The sequence below is a fragment of the Nelusetta ayraudi genome, unplaced genomic scaffold (assembly GCF_046127955.1).
Source record: "Nelusetta ayraudi isolate G7.1 ecotype Tasmania unplaced genomic scaffold, CSIRO-AGI_Nayr_v1 ptg000016l, whole genome shotgun sequence".
Taxonomy (NCBI): domain Eukaryota; kingdom Metazoa; phylum Chordata; class Actinopteri; order Tetraodontiformes; family Monacanthidae; genus Nelusetta; species Nelusetta ayraudi.
Genome location: NW_027466066.1, coordinates 6,932,147 through 6,941,747, shown reverse-complemented (window position 1 = coordinate 6,941,747; position 9,601 = coordinate 6,932,147). Strand labels below are relative to the sequence as shown.

The following is a 9,601-nucleotide window of genomic DNA, read 5'->3' as shown; positions in this document are numbered from 1 at the left end:
TGTGTGTATGTGTGTGTGTGTGAGAAAAACTAGGGGAGTGGGAGGCGGCAAATCCATTGTGGACATGCTAATGTTGTTGACCGTGAGCGGGACCATAAAGATGTCATGAAAGCTCAACTTCCAAAACATCAGCGCCGCAGCCTTGGCACTCCAGGGTGCAGGGAGCGTGGGGAGAGGGGGGAGCGGGGGGGGGGAGGGGTACGACCTCCCACTCCCCCCCACCCCCCCGACAAAGTCTGATATTTTTTTAAATATGATGCCGACAACTTCTTTGAGCAACTTGTCAGAATTCTACGGGACAGGTTTTGAGTCTTTGCGGAGTCGAAGGCAGACCAGCGTTGTTTTCATCTCAATAAGCAAATCTTCCGCGTATCCTCCCCCTCCCCCACCCCTCAACCCTCCCCCGCCAGACCGCAGTCTGTATTAGAGGTGAAAGTGACAGTGACCGGCGGCTGGTCAGTCTAATGAAACACAGCGTCGGTCTGTGAGGATATGGAAGTTAACGGGGGGATTCCTGCAAACAAACCTGCTGAAAAACTCCCCCGACCCTGATGTCGCTAACCTTCAAGCTATTTCCCCCCGTCCCCCCCCGCTCAACACAGACGGCGATACACTTTCCGTGTATGCGTCCACAGTTCTAGGCAGAGCATGTGACCCTGTCTGGTTACCGACAGCACTTCCGGACAGACGCTCATTCAGGGACATAAAACCCAGTGATTTCCAGCAGCTCGCACATCATCACAATGCTAAATGTCACCGGCTGACATTTTGTATTTTGGGACTTCACTTTTCCTCCACCAGAGCGGAAAGGAAAGTGAAACAGTGTCTTACAATAATAGACAATAGTAGACTCTTACATTACTTATGTAGAAAAAGCAATGCACCAGTTGGAGGAACTAGTGAGCATCTCTCAGATCTGCAGTTGTAATGACAAAACATTTTTCATAACCTAAACAGTAAACATGAGCAATCAAACACTTTGACAGGAGACAGGACGACAGAGAATAAATCCAAGTGCTGCAACAGAAACATGTACCTGATGATGTTTGTATCTTCATCACCGGTGGCTTCATTACAACTTTGTGACTCATGATCATTATGACAAGTGGCGTGCATGTTTCATGGCTGGTATCGTTAGGCTGTTACTGTTTTTTGATAGAATGCAACAGCTGCAAATGAATAACAAAGGAGAAACTGAACTGTTGGAATTCAATAAACGTTTATTTTATAATGATACAAAGGGGAAAATTGTATAAAACAGAAATAAATTAATAATGAATAAATAAAAGAATACTTTAAAAAAAGAAGAAGATTGACTGCATTTTAATACAAACATTTACAAGTCACACAAACTATTTAATGGTTGGATAACTGAAATGTATCAGTGCTGTTCAAAGCAGCAACTATTAATAAGTAATCTGGTTGATTTGCTCAATTTTATCCTCAACCTTGGCAGCACAGATAGCACCAAAAAGAATCGCCCCAGAGAAATGATTGGCTCGTCTGTGTCTAAACAGGATAGTGAAGCATTTCTAGTCGTGAGAAATACACACAGAACAAGCTAGACTGGATCTGTAGAAGAGAACTGTAAGGTGGGGGGGGGGGGCACGGAATTTAATTATCTAATTGTTGATACTGAAACCAGAATAAGTTTATGTCACAACAGCGGCATTGGTATAAACGCTGAGTATCAGAAACAGATGTTTTTTATGGTAGAAGTATTAATCCAGGTTCAACTTGGGCAAAAACATCAGTTTGCCACGTTGATCCATGGCGGCAAACTCCCATGAATCTGTGGAGCTGACTTTCCATCCACCGATGTGACTTCACATCGCAGCCTCTCCAGGTCCAGGTGGCTGGAGCTCAAGCTACTGGAGCGCCAAGTCAGGGAACAAACATCTGCTTGCAGAGGGGGAAGTAGCAGCCACGGTCCAGAGCCAGGATTTAGTGTCATCCTAGAAACATAATACAGGAAAAAAAAAAATAATAATGAGAGGCTGGAGCCAGAAAGCACTGTCAGAAGCACTGACACTGAACAGTGACACATGTTGCTAATCCCCTGAACACAAAGTCCCTGTGATTGATCTCTGATTTAGTGTCCTACGCACTGAAGAAAAGAGAGATTCAAAACTCGCACAAAGGAGAAGCAGAACAGCCTCAATGATCCACTCAAATTATCTTGACATGAGTTTTTATCTATACTACTAACAATAATAAATGTGTAGGGGAAGTCGTGAAGATGACATCTTTTTTTTTCACAATGAAGGAACCTCTGAGATGAGGTAACGCAACTTGGTGGCCTCTTGACGACTCATACTCTGCTTCACGCCCACACACAAACGCATGCACACGCACGCGTGCTCACACACACACACACACACACACACACACACACACACACACACACACACACACACACACACACACACACACACACACACACACACACACACACACACACACACATCACGGTAGCAGAGCAGCGAGGCGAGCCTGTCCCACCTGTTCTCTGCGTGGGGGAACGGAGCGACGTGTCAAAGAGTCAAAGAGAGGCGAGTCTTCAACCATTCGTTGACTTCCTGTCTGTCAGTCTGTCTGCAGCCGGCAGGTTTACCTGCGAGAAGTCACGTTTCGCCCCGCAGACGGAGACATGGTCTCATTCCTGAGCTCTTTCATAACGCGCTTCTGCTGAATACATCGTGGAGAAACGATTCCATCGTACTTCCTTGATGCATCTTTGTCTTTCTATTAAGAATTAATCAGCTTTATTTATATGATTACAAGAAGTCAACATACTTGGATGATTAATAAGCAGCTAAAGTTACATCCTCGCGCCAACAGGGGGCCTCGAACTTTGCCGTTGCGGCTAGCGCTAACACACCTGATGGCCTGCCAAAGCAGATTCCACCTTTCATGGGCTCCCTCCCAAACGGATACGTTGAATAAATCCCAGGGGATTTAGGAAACATTCCATCCGGGGTGCAAGGTGAAGTTGTGTTTTTTTTCCCAACCCCGTTTTCCTTTCCTTCACCTTTTCAGCGAAGCCCGTGGAGCTGCGTCAGCGCACTCGGCCACGTCCCAACCTGCCTGTGAGCCTCGGCCTGCCCGTGGACGCCCGCCTGTGCCCGGGGCTGCAGCTGAGGACGGCCCTTATCACCATCCCTCATCAGCACATTTACTGTACCTGTCTGCTGGCAGCGGGCCATCCGCACACACGCACGCACGCACACACAGGCACGCACGCACGCACACACACAGAGTTCCCCCTCATTTACACAGAGATTATGACAGATAACAGAGTCTTAAATTTGCAGAAGACGACCGCTGATGCCAAAGTCGACGGCGTCTGAGCTCCGGCAGGGACCCTCCCCTCTTGCGCCACAGGTACCTTGGGAGGTACACGCGCACAGTGGCTCACATTCCCCCTTTGCTGGCTGCCGTGCGCGAGCCCGTCAACGGCTTCCTTTGAAGGCCGCTGACTCTGCGGTGGGTCATCAAAGCATATCTTCATTCAGCTTCCCTCGAATGATCCAAGGCTGCCGGGAGACGCCGTGTTTGAACTGATATCTCTGTGCCGCAGCATTCTTTAGCGCGCTGTCATGACTGGAGTTTCACAATGCAGTTTGAGAAACAAAAAAACAACAAAAAAAAGCCAAACGGGGGCCAGCAGCATGTGAGCTACCACTCGTGTTGCGTGTACTCTGCTCCGACAGGTTGTTTTCTAATTTGTTCACCCGAAGCCTGCCGAAGTTTCTGCCCATTGCCGTGCCGATGGAGGCTCACAGCTGAATAGAATGGCCTCTTCTCCATACTGCCCATATGGTATATGGTATTTCAAGTGTCTGGCTGTTGCAGCCTCCTAATAATCTTTCTGATATAACATGCCTTTAGCATTGCTGCTCTCGAGTCAAACTGGACTACAGAGTCTTTCACCATCCACTATCTTCCTCCCAAAGCGCAAAAATATGCACAGGAGGCTGACTGGAAGCCCGACTGTGATGAGATGGCGACTTTTCCAGGGTGAGACACCATCTTCAATATGGACTGACAGCTGGGATTGACTCCAGAACCACTGACAAGCCCTTAATGGAGGATAAGTGGTGGTGATGGATGGATGGATGAGTACATCGCTTCCGTAATTTTCAAATGTTTTTATTCTTCCTATGGTTACAAATGGATTCAGACTTTCCTGTAATGCCACAAGAAAGTCCATCAAACTGGAAACAGGAAATGGGTGGCATTTTCGACATGAACTGTCACTCCAGGTCACCTAAGTGAGGATCAAACACGGTGCAGTGATTCTCACCTGAGGAATCTGTGTGGGTCACGCCGCCACCAGTCAGGCCCGGCTCGCCTTACATCATCTGGAAAAGATAAACGGCAGGAAGGAGACAGGAGTCAGATAAGATCGCATTGGGAGAGGAGACAACCATCAAAACCATTCAGCGGTGACACACAGTTTCTTTTTTTGTGCAACAAGTATTGCGCTGCCGTGCGTCCAAAAAGTTTGACACAATGGAGGGGAAACGCCACTTGGCGGACGCACGAATCAGAGATGTGCGACGGGAGGGACCCACGGTGACATCCGGGTGCGTGGATATTTTCAGACGTGCTTCAGCTGAGAAATTAAATTGAAAATATTGGGAAAAAGGGAAAACAAGAGGGGCCTTTTCTTTTCACCCGACTGCTCCACTAGACCAACTTTACGCGGCGTTATTAAAAAAGGCTCCCGGTAAACAATGGCTTCTTTTATAACATCCGCGTGACTCAGACTTTCTGCCTGTATCTGAAGTCAAACCTGGAATACCGATATGGATTCCTCCGCTCTCTCCTATGGAAACCCGAGTGCAGCAGCTGGCAGGTGAGGAAAACGGACTCAGTGGAAGCAACTTTTCCACTTTATAACATTTGAAAATTACACAGTGCGCCGCTTTTGCAAAGGTTAAAAGTTTCATGCTGATATGTATATATATATATATATATATATATATATATATATATACATATATACACACTTGGCACAAAGAATATTATACGTTCCAAATCTTCCCATTAAGGACAGCAGCAGTGCCTCCTTCTTTAAGCTCGCTGAGTTTTACCGTCCACAGAGTCGCTGCCTTGGCACAGCCTCACCGTTTCCCAAGGAGACAAACCGAGGAACCTCCGCTCAGAGTGACCGCCCCGAGGACGGAGAGGAAAACGGCAATAACAGGACAGCAGGGGGAGAAACTGAATACCGGCAAATTGCTTTGCAGAGTTTCTGGAGGACTGGGTGAAATGACTCGCTCTTTCCTCTCTTTTATTCTATTTTATTTAGATTTTTTTTTTTTCTCCTTAAGAGTATCTCATCCTGGCAGCCGGCATTAAAGGTAGCCGTGTGCGCTTTGAAGTGTCTCCCTTTAGTTCCACTTTTTTCGCCACCGAGCTAAGTGAGTTATCATGTACGCCAGCAGGCCGGAGCAGCATGTGGCCGGGGCTGAGCTTCCAGGATGAGGTAATGCTGTGAGGTGCTGGCGAGTCCGGAGAAGAAGAAGGAGGTGGTGGTCAGGTCTTGATTATCTCGGGGAGAGGGGGGCTCTTTTCTAATATCGGACACCCCTTTGTGTGACCAGATTACTACCTTATGAAAAACTGCCCCCGCTGACTCCCCTGATGGGATCTTAGCTTCCTTCGTCGTCCTGCTTATGAGAGCTCCACACACACACGGAGGCGAAAACAGGCCTCCAACAGTGCTGCGCACACACACGCACACACACACACACACACACACACACACACACACACACACACACTTGATCCCCGCAAGAGACCAAGTGCATCCCCTGAACGTTGCAAAAGAACAAAAAAAAAAAAAAAATAGATAGAAAAGATAGAGGTGGCGACAAACACTCGCGATTATGCAAATTGCCACACAACCTCTTTCGCCCTGCAGCTCCAGATGGAAAACAACCTGCATTTATAAACAAAGGCCCGATAATGCTGAAAAAAATAAAATAAAAAAAAACGCAGCACACTCACGAGCTTCGACCGTCTCCTCCAGCCACTCTCTCCGATGAAAATCACATGATGGACCACTTCCAGCTCTGAAAAATAGCTAAGAATCTCTAACCCTAACCCAACAAAGTCTTCCAAAAGAAAAAAAAATAAAATTAGAAAACAGGGAGGATTCAGAGGCGAAGCTTACAGCGGATTTCATCGCAGCATGCCTTTAAGGCTATAGGATGATTTCAATTATTCAATATATATTTTCTGATGGTCCATTAGTTGAAAATAAAAGCTCTGATTGTACATTGTGCGTAAACAGAAAGTCACAAACAAAACCCCGGAGCAGAGAGCAGTACTTTTTCCAGATGTGCAACCTACTGGTAATTCACTTTCGGCCTTGTTTTAAGTGCAGGACGACAAAGTGGATGCAGAAAAATCCGGTTTGTTCCACCGCAAGAGAAAAACTTCAACACCTCCTCTTTTTTTTCTACTGTTTAGGGATCCTACGCAGAGAGAGAGAGAGACACTCCTATTTCTTAAGTGCCCTTTGTGAACACAAATAAATGCCTGAACACACACACACGCGCTCGCTCGCACACACACACACAGTCGGGGACACTGGCACAACCTTGCGCCAGTGGTTCTTTAAACCAGTCATGTGAACCGACCCGTTCCTTCTGCAAATCAGATTACATCTCCGAGCTGAGGTCTGCGAGTCCACACACACACAAACACTCAAAGCTTAGGACTAAGGTGCATGCGACGCACGCCCCCACACCCACACCCACACCCACACACACACACACACACACACACACTCACTCACACACACACACACACACACACACGCGGCTTAATCTGATTTTACCCCACAAACCTCGGCGTCGTTGAAACCAGCCAATAAACGAGCCAGGCCCAGAAATACTGGCTCACAAATCTGCATTAAAAAAAACACACACAAAAAAAAACTTTACAATACCCTGAACTTATATATGGTGCGCACAGACAGCCATGTTACACCGAACAAGAACGACATGGGGAGAATTTATTTGTCGGGGAAGCTCTTTGCAGGCGGCGATAAGCCTCCTTTCAGCGCCGCTCGACTGCTGCTTGGCAGCGGTGCTGAGGAATGAGCACATGTGGGAACGTGTTTATAGTGCGCTTGGCAGGAATGCAAATGATAGATGATTTGCAAATGATTCGAGTCCCGTTAAGATTACGAGGTACTTAGATGCTAATGCAGGAAAGTCACATTAGTTTCTCGTGATTAAAATTACTGTCAAGCAATGCATGTATGTGTGTGTGTGTGTGTGTTCTGTAAACGCGGAGTTCAATTGATCCATGGAGAGACTTATAAAAAAAATCCCCAAAAGAACGGCTAATAAAACATAGCAGGCATCCAAATATCATCATGTGGTTTGATTTTATGATGCTGCTATTTTTTTTTCTTTTTTCCTTTTTTGACATTTTTAGGTCAGATTTGCAGTCGTGCAGTAATCCTTCGGAGCCTTACGACGCATTGAAAATGTAAACTGATACCAAGGGGCTGCTACAGCGGTCGGCTTAATTAAAAGCAGACAGCTGGAGGAGGAACAAGTCTGTGTCCCGAAAGGATCTCCGCTAAGTGCCCTCTTCGTTGCATCAGCACGTCTTCTCGGGCCCATCCGACAGCCAAACCTCACGTCTTTTGAACTTTTTCGGGGACAGTTTGTTTATCAAACAAGTCAAAGAAAATCAATCACTCGTCTCGGTTTCCACTCCGTCGTAAGAGAATAAAACAAAATAAATCGGCGGCAAAAAAAAACGTCTCTGCATGCTCTTTTCACTCGCCCTTGCCGGCTGCGGAGGTCAGGACGTGAGGGGGGGGAGCTTGGGTGGGTGACGGAAAACTGAGACCAGTGTGCCAACAATGGGGTGTCAGGAGTCTGTCAGTGAGCCCGACTCCGGTTCAGCTCCAGCGGGTCCTCCTTCACAGGGACATGTGAGAAGAGCAGCGATGGAGGCCGGCAGAGATCGGAATGGAGAAGTCCAGGGACCGCGCCCCGGGCTCGATTGCACTCAAAACGGGCAGATAAGACGACAGGAAAGGGCAGGCTGGGGCAGGGCGAACAGGGGCCAGCCGGTAGTGGGCTACTGTTACCCCAGGAAGACCTCACTCATCCCCCGGATCTCCGGACCGCCACGCAAACTGGCCAGAAGTTTGCGCACTCTCCACCAGAGTCTCTGGTCCCATCAAAACGGAGACTTTTCTTGCGGTTCTGCCTTTCCTTTACGTGACAGCTGAGTGATGGGGCCCCAGGAACCGTAACCTTTTGAAAATGGGATCCGGAGTGTAATCTTTCGGAGAGGTACCTTTCTATCCGCGTCGGAAAGAACATCGTCATTTGGGATCTTCGGGATCTTTGAGCTTCCTTCTTTTTTCTTGTTAGGGCTTTTACATAAGTTGTTCGTCACCCACTTTCTAGGGTCAAATGATAAAGGGTATTGTCAGTTCCTCTGAGGCTAAAATTGTGTTTGTGAAACCGTACAAATTTGATTTGATTTTATACAGCAGCGTTCTTTATATTTCCTTTAAAACCTTGATATTCTGATGATGGCAAGAAAGACCTGTTAGTTTTCAGAAGCTCCTTTTTATGAGACAATCCCAGCCAGTCACCATAGAAATATTATTTCTACAGCAGAACTTTAGTTTGCCCACCTCAGTTATACGCAATAAAGATTACCAGTGATGTATCTGAATACAGAATACAGACGTTGTGAATTTAGCCAGATTCTTCAGCCAAGGAGGTTAATTCTGCTGTGTGAGGCGAACCGCTCACAAGGCCACACAGTGGCTTAACCCTGCTGAGCATTCTGCAGGTGGGGGAATAAAAAAAAAAAATTGTGTCTCAAATTTTACAAGGTGCAAAAGCGAGGAGGCAGCTATATTTGGGTGAATTGTTTTTCCTCCTTGACACAAAACTGTCACCCAATCATCTTCCAGCACCTTTTAAAACGCTGGTTGAGGTATCGACCAGCACTGGTTAAAGGAGCTGTGAATTGTTGGTTTTAGTGTTAAGGTAAACAGTCTCTCCCATGGTGGGCTCTGTACCCTGCGCAGGGGAAGCACATGTTTCCCATTGTGGTTGAAAGGGAAGGGGATTAAAGTGCGGTGCAGCCATGCGGCCCCATGGTGGGATCACAGTCCTCTCAGGTCTTTCACTTGTGCTGATGCAGCCCAGTTGGAAGTAGGGAGAAGCCGTGACTAGATCTATCAGACGGACCGGCCCAGGGTCCCCTGGAGCACATGTCTGAGGCCTTTCCCCCTGGCCTGAGGAGGAAGGAATGTTAGCATGTTGACAGAAGTGGCTGACGGATGCTGGCAGACGCTCGTGCAAACACTGGCCATACGTGAGGATTATGAGAAGGTGTTGAAACCAAGCGGATTTTGCTTCGGAAGGGGCCCGCCATGCAAACGCCTTTCAAATCTCATGTTTGTAGGTAAAAATGGATGGAGGAGAAAAGGAGGTGAAGGTCGGGTAAGATTGAAAAAAATAAAATAAAAAAAGGACACCACAAAATGGCCGCGCTCATTGGTTTTGGCAGCCGAATATGAGGTTTCCTCACCGCAGGGCGT

The 9,601-nt window shown here is 47.3% G+C and overlaps 1 long non-coding RNA gene across 1 annotated transcript in view; it reads right to left on the bottom strand.

Annotated features, from left to right (window-relative positions):
- Positions 1 to 1,793: 1,793 nt before the first annotated feature.
- LOC142886980 (uncharacterized) overlaps positions 1,794 to 9,601 on the bottom strand; it is a 47,984-nt gene continuing 40,176 nt past the window's right edge. The window contains exons 3-4 of the long non-coding RNA XR_012926468.1: positions 4,307 to 4,364; positions 1,794 to 1,955 (exon numbers count right to left, since the gene is read on the bottom strand). This is a non-coding gene — a long non-coding RNA (uncharacterized LOC142886980). The remainder of the gene's footprint in view (positions 1,956 to 4,306; positions 4,365 to 9,601) is intronic.